Below are 12,825 nucleotides of genomic sequence, written 5' to 3'. Positions count from 1 at the left end.
TGGTATGATCAAAACTTTCAGATGTCAACTTTAAAATGTGCAGGGAGAGACACATTTTTAGGTGGTTTCTTTATTGTGAAGTATAACATACATATAAAACAATGCCAAGCTCTTTTGCAGAGTAGCTGTATATTTAGTGCTACTAACTTTCCTTTATAATTTAGTATTGCAACAATCTGGTGAACATACTTTTTTTGCAAACATTTTTTACTTTGTGGTTTATCTTTTATAGTTATATTTATGAACCAGTGTGTAACTTTAGTATGGTTGAATCTATCATTTTTCTTTATCATGTGTGCCATTAGTAGCTTGTTACATGAATTCTTTCCTTTTCAGAAGTCATAAAGGTATTTTCCTTTTTGGGGAGAGGGGGGGATAGGGTACCGGGTATTGAACTTAGGGGCCCTCGACCACTGAGCCACATCCCCAGCCCTGTTTTGTATTTTATTTACAGACAGGGTCTCACTGAGTTGCTTGGTGCCTCACTTTTGCTAAGGCTGGCTTTGAACTCACAGTCTCCTGTCTCAACCTCCCAGGCCGCTGGGATTACAGGTGTGCACCACGGCTCCTGGCAAGATATTTTCCTTTTAAAAAGCTGTAGGCTGGAGGTGTAGCTTGATAGGGCAGCTGCCTAGCATGTGTGAGGACCTGGGTTCCATCCTCAGTCCCGCCCTCCCTCCAAAAAAATTGTTTGCAGAGCATGGTGGTGCTCACCTGTAATCCCAGCAACTCAGGTGGCTGAGAAATTGTTAGGTAGTAGTTCAGGAAACCAAGATGGCAGAGGCAGGGCGTAAGAAGGATGCCTCTGGAGGAGAAGACAGGGAAGGAATCAGGTCCTCATTTACAATAAGCCCCATTACCATGACAACTCCTGCCACAGGTCCAGTGTTTTAAAATGACCAATGGGGGTAAAGTGGGCTGGATTCCAATTAGGTTTTCTAAATTAACCACAAGGGGAAAATTGGACAATATTCTAATCAGATATCATAAGGTAAATGGGGGCAAATGGCGTAGGGTCTTCAATCTGGTTCATGTAGGGAAGAAATCTCCCAGAGCTCAGCTTATAAGACACTAATTTCCAAGCAGTATGGAGATTCCTGAGAACACTTGCAGTGGAACCACCGTTTGACCCAGTTATCCCACTCCTCGTTTTATACCCGAAGGACTTAAAAATCAGCATACTACAGTAACACAGCCACATCAATGTTTATAGCAGCTCAATTCATGATAGCTAAACTATAGGACCAACCTGGATGCGCTTCAACAGATGAATGGATAAAGAAAATGTGGTAAATATACACAATGGAATACTACTCAGCCTTAAAGAAGAATGAAATTATGCCATTTGCAGACAAATGAATGGAACTAGAAAATATCATGCTAAGTGAAATAAGCCATTCCCAAAGAACCAAAGCCAAATGTTTTTTCTGATAAGCAGATGCTGATCCATAGTGGGGTGTGGATAGGGAAGAATGAAGGAACTTTGGATTGTGCAGAGGGGAGTGAGGGGAGAGGTGGGGCAGTGGGGATGGGAAGGACGGTAGAATGAGACAGACATTATTACCCTATATACATGTATGAAAAAAATTTTTATAATATTTACACTGTCAAAAGAAGTTAATGAAAAACATTTTCAATACCACATATTACTTTACTAAGATTACCCTGAAATGTTCAGAGCTTTCCTGTTCCCAAATGAAATTGATGTGTACTTACTAACAGTAAAAAAAAGGAAAAAGAAAAATGGATGAAGTTTCTAAAGATAGTTCTCCAAAGAAGGTACATAAATGGCCAATAATCAGGGACATAGAAACTGAAACCCAAAGAGACACCACTTCACATCTACTAGGATGGCTATTGGAAACAAAACAAAAACCCACAAAAAACAAGTTAATGAGGATATGAAGAAACCAGAACCTTTATACACTACTGGTGGGAAAATAAAATGGTGCAGTTACCTTGGTTCAACAGTTACTCAAAAGGTTAAAACATGAAGTTATCATATGTACCAGCAAATCCACTAGTAGGTATGCATCCAAGATTACTGAAAACACATGTCCACATAAAAATTTATACCCAAATGCTTATAGCAGCATTATTCATGATAACCAAAAGATGGAAACAATCCAAATGTCTATCAACTGATGAATGCACAGAATGTATTAAACCCATATATGAAATATTCAGTCATAAAAAGTACTGCTACACAAACAACATGGATGAATCTTTGAAAACATGACAAAGAAGCCAATCATAAAGGACCAAAAAAAATATTATATGATTCTGCTTATATCAAATGTCTAGAATAGGCAAATCCATAGAGACAGAAAGCAGATGGTACTTGCTGAGGGGCTAGGAGGTTGGTAAGGAATGCAGAGTGATTGTTCCTGGGTACACAATTTTTGTGTTGATGAAATACTAAAATTAGATCGTGGTGATGTGTACATAACGAGATACATTAAAAACCACTGAACTGTACACTAATGGGTGAACTGTATAGCATGTGAATATCATAATAAAACTATCATTAAAAAAGACACTAATTTCCAGACCAGGGCTTGAGCCTCTCTCTTGCTGAGTCCACTCTGTTCTACCTTACTGAGTGCTACTTCCACCTTCAACGAATCTGTACTCTGCCTGTTACTTGTGTCTGTCTTACTCAATTCTTTGTTTGGGACACCAAGGACCTGGACCCCAACTGGTCACCCTGACGATAACAACAGGAGAATTGCAAGTCCAAGGCCAGCCTCGGCCACTTAGCTGAGACCCTCAGCAACTTAGTGAGACCCCATTTCAAAATAAAAAGGGCAGAAGATTTAGCTCAGTGGTAAAGCCCCCCTCGCACCAAAAAAAAAAAAAAAAAAAAAAAAGGTGTAGATTTTTGCCTTCCACAAAAATCTTCTTTCATCCAGCTAAATTTGATGTTTGAGAATGGTATGAAGAAGGGTCCAATTTCATTTTTCCCCCAATGTCCAGCTATCTCAGAACCATTTATTAAAAATATCTCCTTTCAGGGCTGGGGCTGTAGCTCAGCAGCAGAACTCTTTGCCTAGCATGTGTGAGGCACTGAGTTTGATCCTTAGCACCACATAAAAATAAACAAAATAAAATAAAGGCTTGCTGTCCATCTACAACTACAAAAATAATTTTTAAAAAAATATCTCCTTTCATGCTCTCTGCAATGCTATCTTCTTTGTATATTAAATAACCATATGCGTGTGCACCTGTTATTAGAGATACCTAATTTTTCCAAATTATTTGATGTTGTAGACAGGTTTAAAAAAAAAAGAATGTGAAAACTACTCTATTAAACAAATTGTGGGTCTAGTCATTTTCACTTCTCTGAGTTCCACTATTGTTGGGAGAATCAAATGGGATCACACAGTAAAAGCAGCTCTAAGTTCTTACCTAGGAAGCCTCAGGGAGCAAGAGCAGTACTTCTTTTTTCCTTTTGTGGTTATATTTCAGGTGCCACGGAGTACATGGAAACAACACCTACTTGGGGCAGGAACTGCCAGGGAAAGAGCCCAGAGGACGTGACATTTGGGTGGGTCGTGAGTGACGGTGAAATCTGTCATCTCTTTTTATGACTGCAATCTGTCTACTGTCTCTGGCACGTTTCCCACCTGGATTTCATCTGCATTATATTTTATCTGATTTAGAAGGGCCCAGAGGGAAAGGTGCCTTACCCCCACACGAGCACCCCCTTTCTATCAGGTGCTGAAGAAGACCAGATAATAGTGCTGGCTCCACATTCGCTAGACAGATATATGTCACCAAGGGCAGGGTTGGAACTTTTTACAATTTCTGCCACTGTAGTGCTGCAGGATTCCTGAGTTTCACCCACACCTGGCTCCCTTCCCAAGCCCCAGCCAGCAGCCAACACGTACACCAACAAACTCACCCACTTGCCCCAGCACCACCACCCCTGAAAGTGGCGAAATCCACACCACACCCCTCAGGACAATCTTGTCTCTTGGAGAGAGCATAGGGTCTTGCACTCAGTAGACACTTGATGGGCATTGATAAGCATCTGATAAATAACAAATGAAGAACTACATTAGGGTTAGGATTTAGGAACTGCTGTGTCCCAAGAAATGAGTAGATTATGTGACTGTTCCCAATCCTGAATGTGCATCAGAATTGTTGGCAGACCTGTTCAATATACAGATTCCTGGCTGCTTCTCCACCTGCTGAACTAGAATGAAGAGGGAGGTATTCAGAAAGGAACTACATTTTTTAAAAATTTTGAGTGGTACTGGGGATTGAACCCAAGGGGCATTCTACAACTGAGCTATATCCCCAGCCCTTTTATTTTGAGACAAGGTCTCATTAAATTCCCTACGCTGGCCTTGAACTTGGGATCCTCCTGCCTCAGACTCCCCAGTAACTGGGATTTCAGGTGGTTCCATCTCACCCAGAAGATTCTGATTTTGCTGCCCCATCATGTATGGGAACGATAGAATTACTAAATATCTGGATTCATTTGTCAATAAAGTGCCAATTTGACAATATCTATCAAAATTCAATATTCACATGATTTAAAAAAAATTTTAGTTGTCAATAGAAGTTTATTTATTTATATGCGGTGTTGAGAATCGAACCCAGTGCCTCACACATGCTAGGCAAGTGCCCTACCACTGAGCTACAACCCTAGACCTCACATGATTTTTTAACCTATACTTTCTACTGACCTTATCCTATACCAAAAATATAGGTATAAGGATATTTAGGAAAGCATTTTTTGTTCGTTTGTTTACTTGGTACCAGGAATTGAACTCAGGGATACTTAACCACTGAGCCACCATCCCCAGCCCTTTTTATTTTTTCTTTTGAGACAGGGTCTTGTTAAGTTGCTCAGAGCCTTACTAAGTAGCTGAGACTGGCTTTGAACTTGCAATCCACCTCCTTCAGCCTCCTGAGTGCCTGACATTGTAGGCATGCACCACTGCACCCAGCTGGGGAAGCATTTTTGAGCAGAAATATTTGAAACTAGGAAAATGTGTCATTCATTAGACCCATCCTATTGCATATTATTCCAGTTGCCGGAGACAGCAGAAACATTCAAATAATAAAATTCCTACTCTTTTTTAAAAATTTTTGTTGTAGATAGAGTACTTTTATTTATTTTTTTCTTATGTGGTGCTAAGGATCAAATCCAGTGCCTCACACATGCGAGACAAGTGCTCCGCCACTGGAGCTAGAGCCCCAGCCCTAAAATTCCTACTCTTTTTTTTTGTGTGTGTGGTGCTGGGGATCAAAGCCAAGGCCTTGTGCTTGCAAGGCAAGCACTCTACCAACTGAGCTATCTCCCCAGCCCAAATTCCTACTCTTATAGAGATTTGCTTTTTAATCCATTCCAAAGGAGGATGGAATGAATAATTTATAATAACACAAGCAATGAATATTATGCCTTCATCAAAAGGAATAAGGTTTTCAATACATACTGCTTTGAAAAGATATTCAGACTTTTAAACTTTGGAAGCTTTTATATGTGTTAAACTAAACTAAAAAAAACAAAAAGTTACAAAAGTATGTGCAATATTGTTTTATTTGTATATAAAAGTTATGCACACAAAAAATGAAAGTTACATACATATAAACGTATACATTAATAGAAATATTGTGGATATTCAAAAAATGATTAGTGACAACTAGAACTGGAAAATGGAATTGATGAAGGGAGGATTTTGCTTTTCTCTTTATACCCTTTCGTGCTGTTTAAAATTTTAACCTAAAGAATGATTGCTTTTCTAATTTTTGCACTATTAACCAATTTTCCATATAACCTTGAGAGACTGTGAGGTTTTAAATTTCCAGCAGGGGGCAGCAGTGACTCAAATATTTCTGACGTCAATGCAAAGCTGAGGATTAGCGTCCACAGGTTTCCAATTCAAGGCCGAATACTGTCGTCCTTGGATCATCAGATCACAAAGGAACAAAAAACAACTACAGAAATGTTAAGTGCTGTAGGAATTGTAACAAAACATTTTTCGTATGATTCTTTTACTAACATTCTCTCCGTGCGTCTAAACTGCCTTTTCCTCTATGCAGTTTGTGTGTGTGCGCGCGTGTGCACGCACGCATTAACTGGGCATTGAACCCAGGGCCACTCTCTACCACTGAGCTACATCACAGCCCTTTTTATTTTCTATTTGGGATAAGGTCTGGCTAATTTGCCCAGCTGGCCTGAACTTGGCAATCCCCCTGCCTCAGCTTCCCTGTTTGCTGGAATTACAGCCTTTGCCACTACATCCAGCTTGAAGCTCAGTTTTGTAATCTGAAAAATTAATCTTAAAAGTCCTCTTTCCATCTCTGAAATACTAAGGCTTTACAATCAAAATCAGCATCAGGAAGAAACAAGCCCCAGAACCCTCTGAAATTAATTGACTTTATCAAAGAATCTGCTTTACAACCCTTAGCAGATCAGGATGAATTATTACCAGTTTATCTTTAGTGTAGATCAAAGAATACTTTTTTTTTTGGGGGGGGTAGGGTTGTGTGTTGGTATTTATTCAACTCACTGATGGAGAAAAAGAACTCTCCCACTCTATAAATGTTTAGCATGTGTATAAAGGTCGTAGGTCTGGTGTTCAGAAATTACACACAGGCTTACGAAAGAATCTTCACCAGGCTGGCCAAATTAAACAGCAGGCAGTTGTAGAGAAATAAACACAAGTTAACTTTTAACCACAAGTATCTGTTCTTACTGCTCAACAGGAGGGGCGGGAGATGGGAAGAGGGATCTGGTTACTCTAGCAAGAAGCTGGTCTCTGGAACTCTCACCTTCTTCCACCTTCAGAAAACATACTGTATATATATATATCTCTCTGAAGCCTCTGAATTGTAAACTTTTCCAGCTTTTCCTCATGCTCCAATAGCAGTGCTCTTTCCACAGATACCCTTTAAATTTGTAAAACTATTGTTTTTCCTTTAATATTTGTCCAAGGTTGTACTGCCAATAAGTGACTGAGGCAGGACTCAAAACCGTACCTGGCTCCAAGACCTTACACATGACCGTGGTACTACGCGAGAGGCGCCAACTCATTTCATCCGACTCATTTCATTCTCTTGTTTTCCTAAAGCTGTGAGTATCTACTGTGAGGAGTAGCTGATTGTATATATGCAGAGCAAATGGCTATTGTGTCACAAACCTGCATCTAGCTCACAGATATTGAACACTTGCTACACTCTGTCAGGTGCGGGGGTGAAAGTATCAGAAGATGAATTAGACTGGATCATGCATGTGCTTAAGACACAGTTTTTGAGGCTGAGGCAGGAGGATCACAGGTTCTGAACCAGCCTAAGCAATTTAGCAAGGCTCTAAGCAAATTAGCGAAACCCTGACTCAAACTTAAAAAATAAAAATGAAAAAGGGCTGGGGCTGTGGCTCAGTGGTTAAGAATCCCTACCAAAAAAAATTACATTTTTTTAAGGAGTGAAGAGCCAACAAATAAACAAATATCATGAAAAATAATAAAGAGACAGATAAGGGCAAATAGACAAGGCAGCACTGCTGGAAGGTTAAATCCGGAGTCCCCAGTTCTTAGCTACAGGACCTTTGAGCCTCAGTTTCCTCCTCTGTAAAATGGGAATACTAATAATTTCTACTAAAGGTAATTACTGGCCCGGTGCAGTGGTGCCTGCCTGTAATTCCAAGAACTTGGGAAGCTGAGGCAACTGAATCTCAACCTTGAGAACAACTTCAGCAACGCAGCAAGACCCTGTCTCAAAATAAAAAGGACTAGGGATGTAACTCAGTGGTAAAGTGCCCCTGGGTTCAATCTCCAGTACCCAAAACAGAACAAAACAAAACAAAAAAGACAAATGTTAGTTAATAATATTGCTTAACAAAGCTTAAGACAAAATAAGAATCATTCATACAACCACATTTCTGGAATGTGGGCACCCCTTTCTCAAATTATTCTGAATCTCCCAACACCAAAGGACACATTTCCTTTAGATTTATTTCCTCTCAGACAGAGTTGTTTTGTTTTGTTTGGTAGTAGGATTTAAACTCAGGGGTGCTTAACCACTGAGCAACACCATCAAGCTTGTTTTTTTTATTTTGAAATAGAGCCTTACTAAGTTGAACAGGGCCTAAGTTGCTGAGACTGACTTTGAACTTGCAATCTTCCACCTCAACCTCTTGGGCCCCTGGGATTATAGGTGTGCGCCACCACACCTGGCTTATCTTTTGATTCTACTGTAATGTCTCCTGGAAAGAATGATGCTCTAAGGGGGTCCAACTCCCACATTCCAGAATCTTGGATTAGATCCCAGGGAAGGAGGACTGAGACCAGGAATGGACCTCAGGATGGGAAATCAAGACAGGTATGAGAATCACCTGGATCATTTGTTAGAAAACTTCCAGGGTCTACTGTCTGAGGCAGTCATGCCGCTCTGAATTGAATTTCATTACATTTTCAAAAAATTAATCACAACAAGTGTTTTCACATGATCTTATTCTGAAACCAGTTCCCTTCCTCACCAGTTTGTTTATTGTTTTTTTCCCAAACACTGACTCACCTCTTTCATCCTTAGTCAAGGACATTGCTTTGAAATGCTACAGTGGCTGCCCAGTTCAACTTCTGAGTCTTGGCAGGAGGGTGTGTGAATTCTTTCATCTGAAACCCTCTGCCGCCTCACAGCCACACGTGTGAGCTAAGACTTCGCCACTCTTCTGAAACCTTCTGAACACTCCTTCCCTACTGAGTTTTTTACTTTTGCCTCGTGTTCTGTACCACAGATGCAGTGGGGTTGTGGGAATGCAACAGGGGTGTCCAGAGGTCTTTGCATTAAGTTTGGCCCTTCCCACTAGGGGCAGCATGGCTTTGTGGAGTAGAGGCAGGGACTCTGAAATCTCTCTGGCATGAATACTCCGCGAGTTCTCAAATTCATTCTGGCTGTCCTTTGTCACCTTGGAACTGATGCTTCATTTTCGTGGGCTGTTGTCTTCCACCCCAACTTCTCTAGGCAGCTGTCCCTGGTCTTTATTTCTTTCTCTAAAGGGATTCTCTTTTAATTCTCTAAAGCCCTATTAAGGCCACCCCATGCACCCTAACATTTACTGTTGTGTCCTCATCTGTCTGTTGGGGATAATTATAGTCCCTTCCACACTGAATTCTTGTAAGAATGAAATGAGATCAGGCATGTTCACAGGACTTGGCACCTGGCAACTTGTGGCAGTTGCTTTAGACTGACTGACTTGCTCAAAACCCTTTCTCCTCCCCGCCCCCCTTTTTGATGCTCGGGACTGAACCCAGGGCCTTGTTCTTCACAAGCAGGCACTCTACAAACTGAGCTATATCTCCAGCCCGGCTTTCAACTTGTGATGGATTATTTAGGATGTAACTCCATGGTAAGTTGAGGAGCATCTGTAATTGATAATCTGGGCTTAATCAAAATTAAAGATTTAGGAGCTGGGCACACAGCAGCTAAATAATAATGAACTATCAAACCATGGGCCTATAATCTCAGCAGCTCAGGAGGCTGAGGCAGGAGGATTGCAAGTTCAAAGCGAGCCTCAGCAATCTACCAAGGCCCTAAGCAATTTAGTGAGACTCTGTCTCAAAGTAAAAAGTAAAAAGGTTTGGGATGTGGCTCAGTGACTAAGCACCCCCAGATTCAATCCTTGGTGCCAATAATAATAATAAAATTATGATTTTATTATAGACTTAGGCTCTGTGAAAGACACTGTCAAGAGAACAAGAAGATAAGCCATAAACTGGGAGGAAGTATATGCAAAACACATACCTGGTAATGAACTTTTACCCAAAATATACAAATAACTCAGCACTCAACTTACAACAAAATGGGCAAAAGGCCTGAACAGACACCTTGACAAAGAAGATACACAGATAGCAATTAAATATATGAAGAAAATGTTCTATATTATATATTACTAGGGAAATGAAAATTTTTAAAAATATATCACCATGCACTTATTAAATGACCTAAATCCTGAATACTGACAACATTAAATGCTGGTGAGGAAGTGGAGCAACTGGAACTCTGATTCTTTGCTGATAGGAATACAAAATGGTATAGTCACTTGGCTACTGTTTGACTATTTATTGAAACTAAACCTACTTGAGCCAGGCACGGTGACACATGCCTTTAATCCCATTGACTAAGGAGACTAAGGCAGGAGGACTGCAAGTTCAAGGCCAGCCTGGGCAATTTAATGAGTCTCAGTCTCAAAATAAAATTTAAGAAAGGACTGGGTGTGTAACTCGGAGGTAGATGGTTCCTGGGTTCAAGCTAAACATACTCTTACCATACAATACAACAATCACTCACCAGGATATTTATTTACCCAAAGGAGTTAAAAACTGATTTTTACACGAAAGTCAGCACATGAACATTTATAGCAGCTTTATTCAGAATTGTCAAAACAACCAAGATGTCCTTCAGAAGGCAAGTAAATACATAAACTGTGGCACTTCAGATAATGAAATATTATTCAGTATTAAAAAGAAATGAACTATCAAACCATGAAAACAGCACATGCCTATAATCGTAGCTACCCAGGAGGTAAAGGCAGGAGGATCACAAGTTCCAGGCTAGCCCCAGGAAGTTAGTGAGACTCTGTCTCAAAATAAAAAGAGAAATCGTGAAAAAAAAAAAAAAAACTGGAGAAACTAATTTAAATGCTTATTACTAAGTGAAAGAAGCCAATTTGGAAAGACTACATACTGAATAATTTCCGAGTATATATCACCTTCATACTTCTCCCCTGCAGGGCTCTAACTACTAACACCACCATCCCATATGTTCCCGAATCTACTGTTGTATCCTCATCCATCGACTATGGATGATTAGAGTCCTGTCCTCACTGAATTCTTGTAAGAATAAAATGAGTTCAGAATGGTTTTTGTTGTTGTTGTTGTTGTTGTTGTTGTTGTTGGTTTTTGGTGCTGGGAATTTAACCTAGGGAAGTTCTATCATTAAGCTACATCTCCAGCCCTCTTTTATTTTTAATTTTGAGACAGGGTCTCACTAAGTTGCTTAGGGCCTTGGTAAGATGCCAAAGCTGGTCTTGAATTTGCCATCCTCCTGTCTCAGTTTCCCAGAGTTGCTGGGATTGCAGGTATATGCCACCCTGCCCAGTTTGACTTTTTTTTTTTTTTTTTAATGTGTATACGTATGTGTGTACATATGTATGCATTTTTGAGGTGCTGGTGATTGAACCCAGGGATTTCTGCATACCGGACGTGTACTTTACCACTAAGTTATACTCTTAACCTCATATTGGTTCTTACAAACCAGTATGATCAAACTCTGCACCTCAGGGGTGATCTTGAGGCTGGTCATACCTTTACCAAAACAAAGAACTCAACTTCCGTTTGCCAGGAATCATCCAATACCTAAGAACAGTGTGTTCAAGAGACTGGCATGAACAGGTAACTGACTGGGTTAGTAGCGGGAGAGAAGTAGTAAGGAGATGTCTCCATTTATAGCTTCTGACTCAGGCCTCTCAAAGGGGGGGAAATTATTTTGCAAGCTGAACATTCCAGAAACAGAGCTAAAAGACCAAGTTGAATAGTAATGCAGGTTCACACCACAGAGACCTTAGGAGCCCAAAGAATGCAGATTTTAGAGCTGAAAAGATCTGAGTTTAAATTCCTCCCTGGGTGTCCTTGGTTAAGGTACTTAATGTTTCTGAATCTCAAATCCTTCATCTGTAAAATGCTAATACTAGTCTTTACTGGGAGAGGTTGTGTGGGATTCAAGATAAGGTTTGTAAAGCAACTACCATGTCCAGCATATAGTGTGTATTATGACTTTTATTGTCATTCCCTATCAATAATTAACAAGGCTAAAATTCTCTTCCTTTATTTTTGATGATGACTACAATGAAGTTCAGCAATTTTTTTTTTTTTTTTGCGGTGCTGGGGATCGAACCCAGGGCTTTGGGCTTGCAAGGCAAGCACTCTACCGACTGAGCTATCTTCCCAGCCCAAGTTCAGGAAATTTATATGGCATTTGATACATTTTATAGAATAAATAGAAATACAATCATCCTTCAATATCCAAGGGGTATTGGTTCCAGGAACCCCCTGGATATCAAAATATAAGAAAATATAATGGTAAAATTTTTAAGGAGGGTAATTTACTGGGAATTAAAATGAATAATTATATAATTGTCATTTAAAGCCAAGGTCCTCCCTCCCCCGCCACCATTTTAGTGACCGTAGGCCACAAAGACACACATATCATGGAAACATCATCCAACAACTCTGGGACACAGGCATTTACAAAGAGAGCACATTTCAGTCAGGCTTCTTTTTTATGTACCACTTTCATATCACATGAATAAATCCAAATAATCAGTCACAAAGGCTTCACAGACCTTCCTTCCTGTATAACCAAACAAATGAACAATGCAAAGGAAGCCGGGAAAAAAGACGAGGTGTCCAAGTTCCGTTTCATGTGATCTTTTTATTATGGCCCTTATCACCACCTCTTCCCCGACACAGATGTTCCCCATAAATGAGCTTTGACTCCGTGCAATTCGTACCAGAATGGGATGGTCCAAAGTAGTTTGAAGAGAGGAACTCACGCTTCCTGAAATGATTCTCTCCTGATATGAATGCAAATTTAGGAAGGAGCTGTCTAAGGCTTTTATTAATACCCATGATACATATGTGCCTAAGACCGATTTGATTTCCTTCTGTCCTCTTGGTGCCTCTTTTGCTTACTAGAATGATGCTGTGGCTTTGGTTCATGACTGCAGTGAGTGACAGCTGGAAGCCAGCCCTTTCCTCCTACCCTGATTCAAAAACAGTGGGGCGTTTACCATAACTCAAGGCCCAGGTGCTT

Source organism: Sciurus carolinensis, chromosome 16 (genome assembly GCF_902686445.1).
Source record: "Sciurus carolinensis chromosome 16, mSciCar1.2, whole genome shotgun sequence".
In the NCBI taxonomy this organism is placed as follows: Eukaryota; Metazoa; Chordata; class Mammalia; order Rodentia; family Sciuridae; genus Sciurus; species Sciurus carolinensis.
This window is presented reverse-complemented; position numbering follows the sequence as displayed.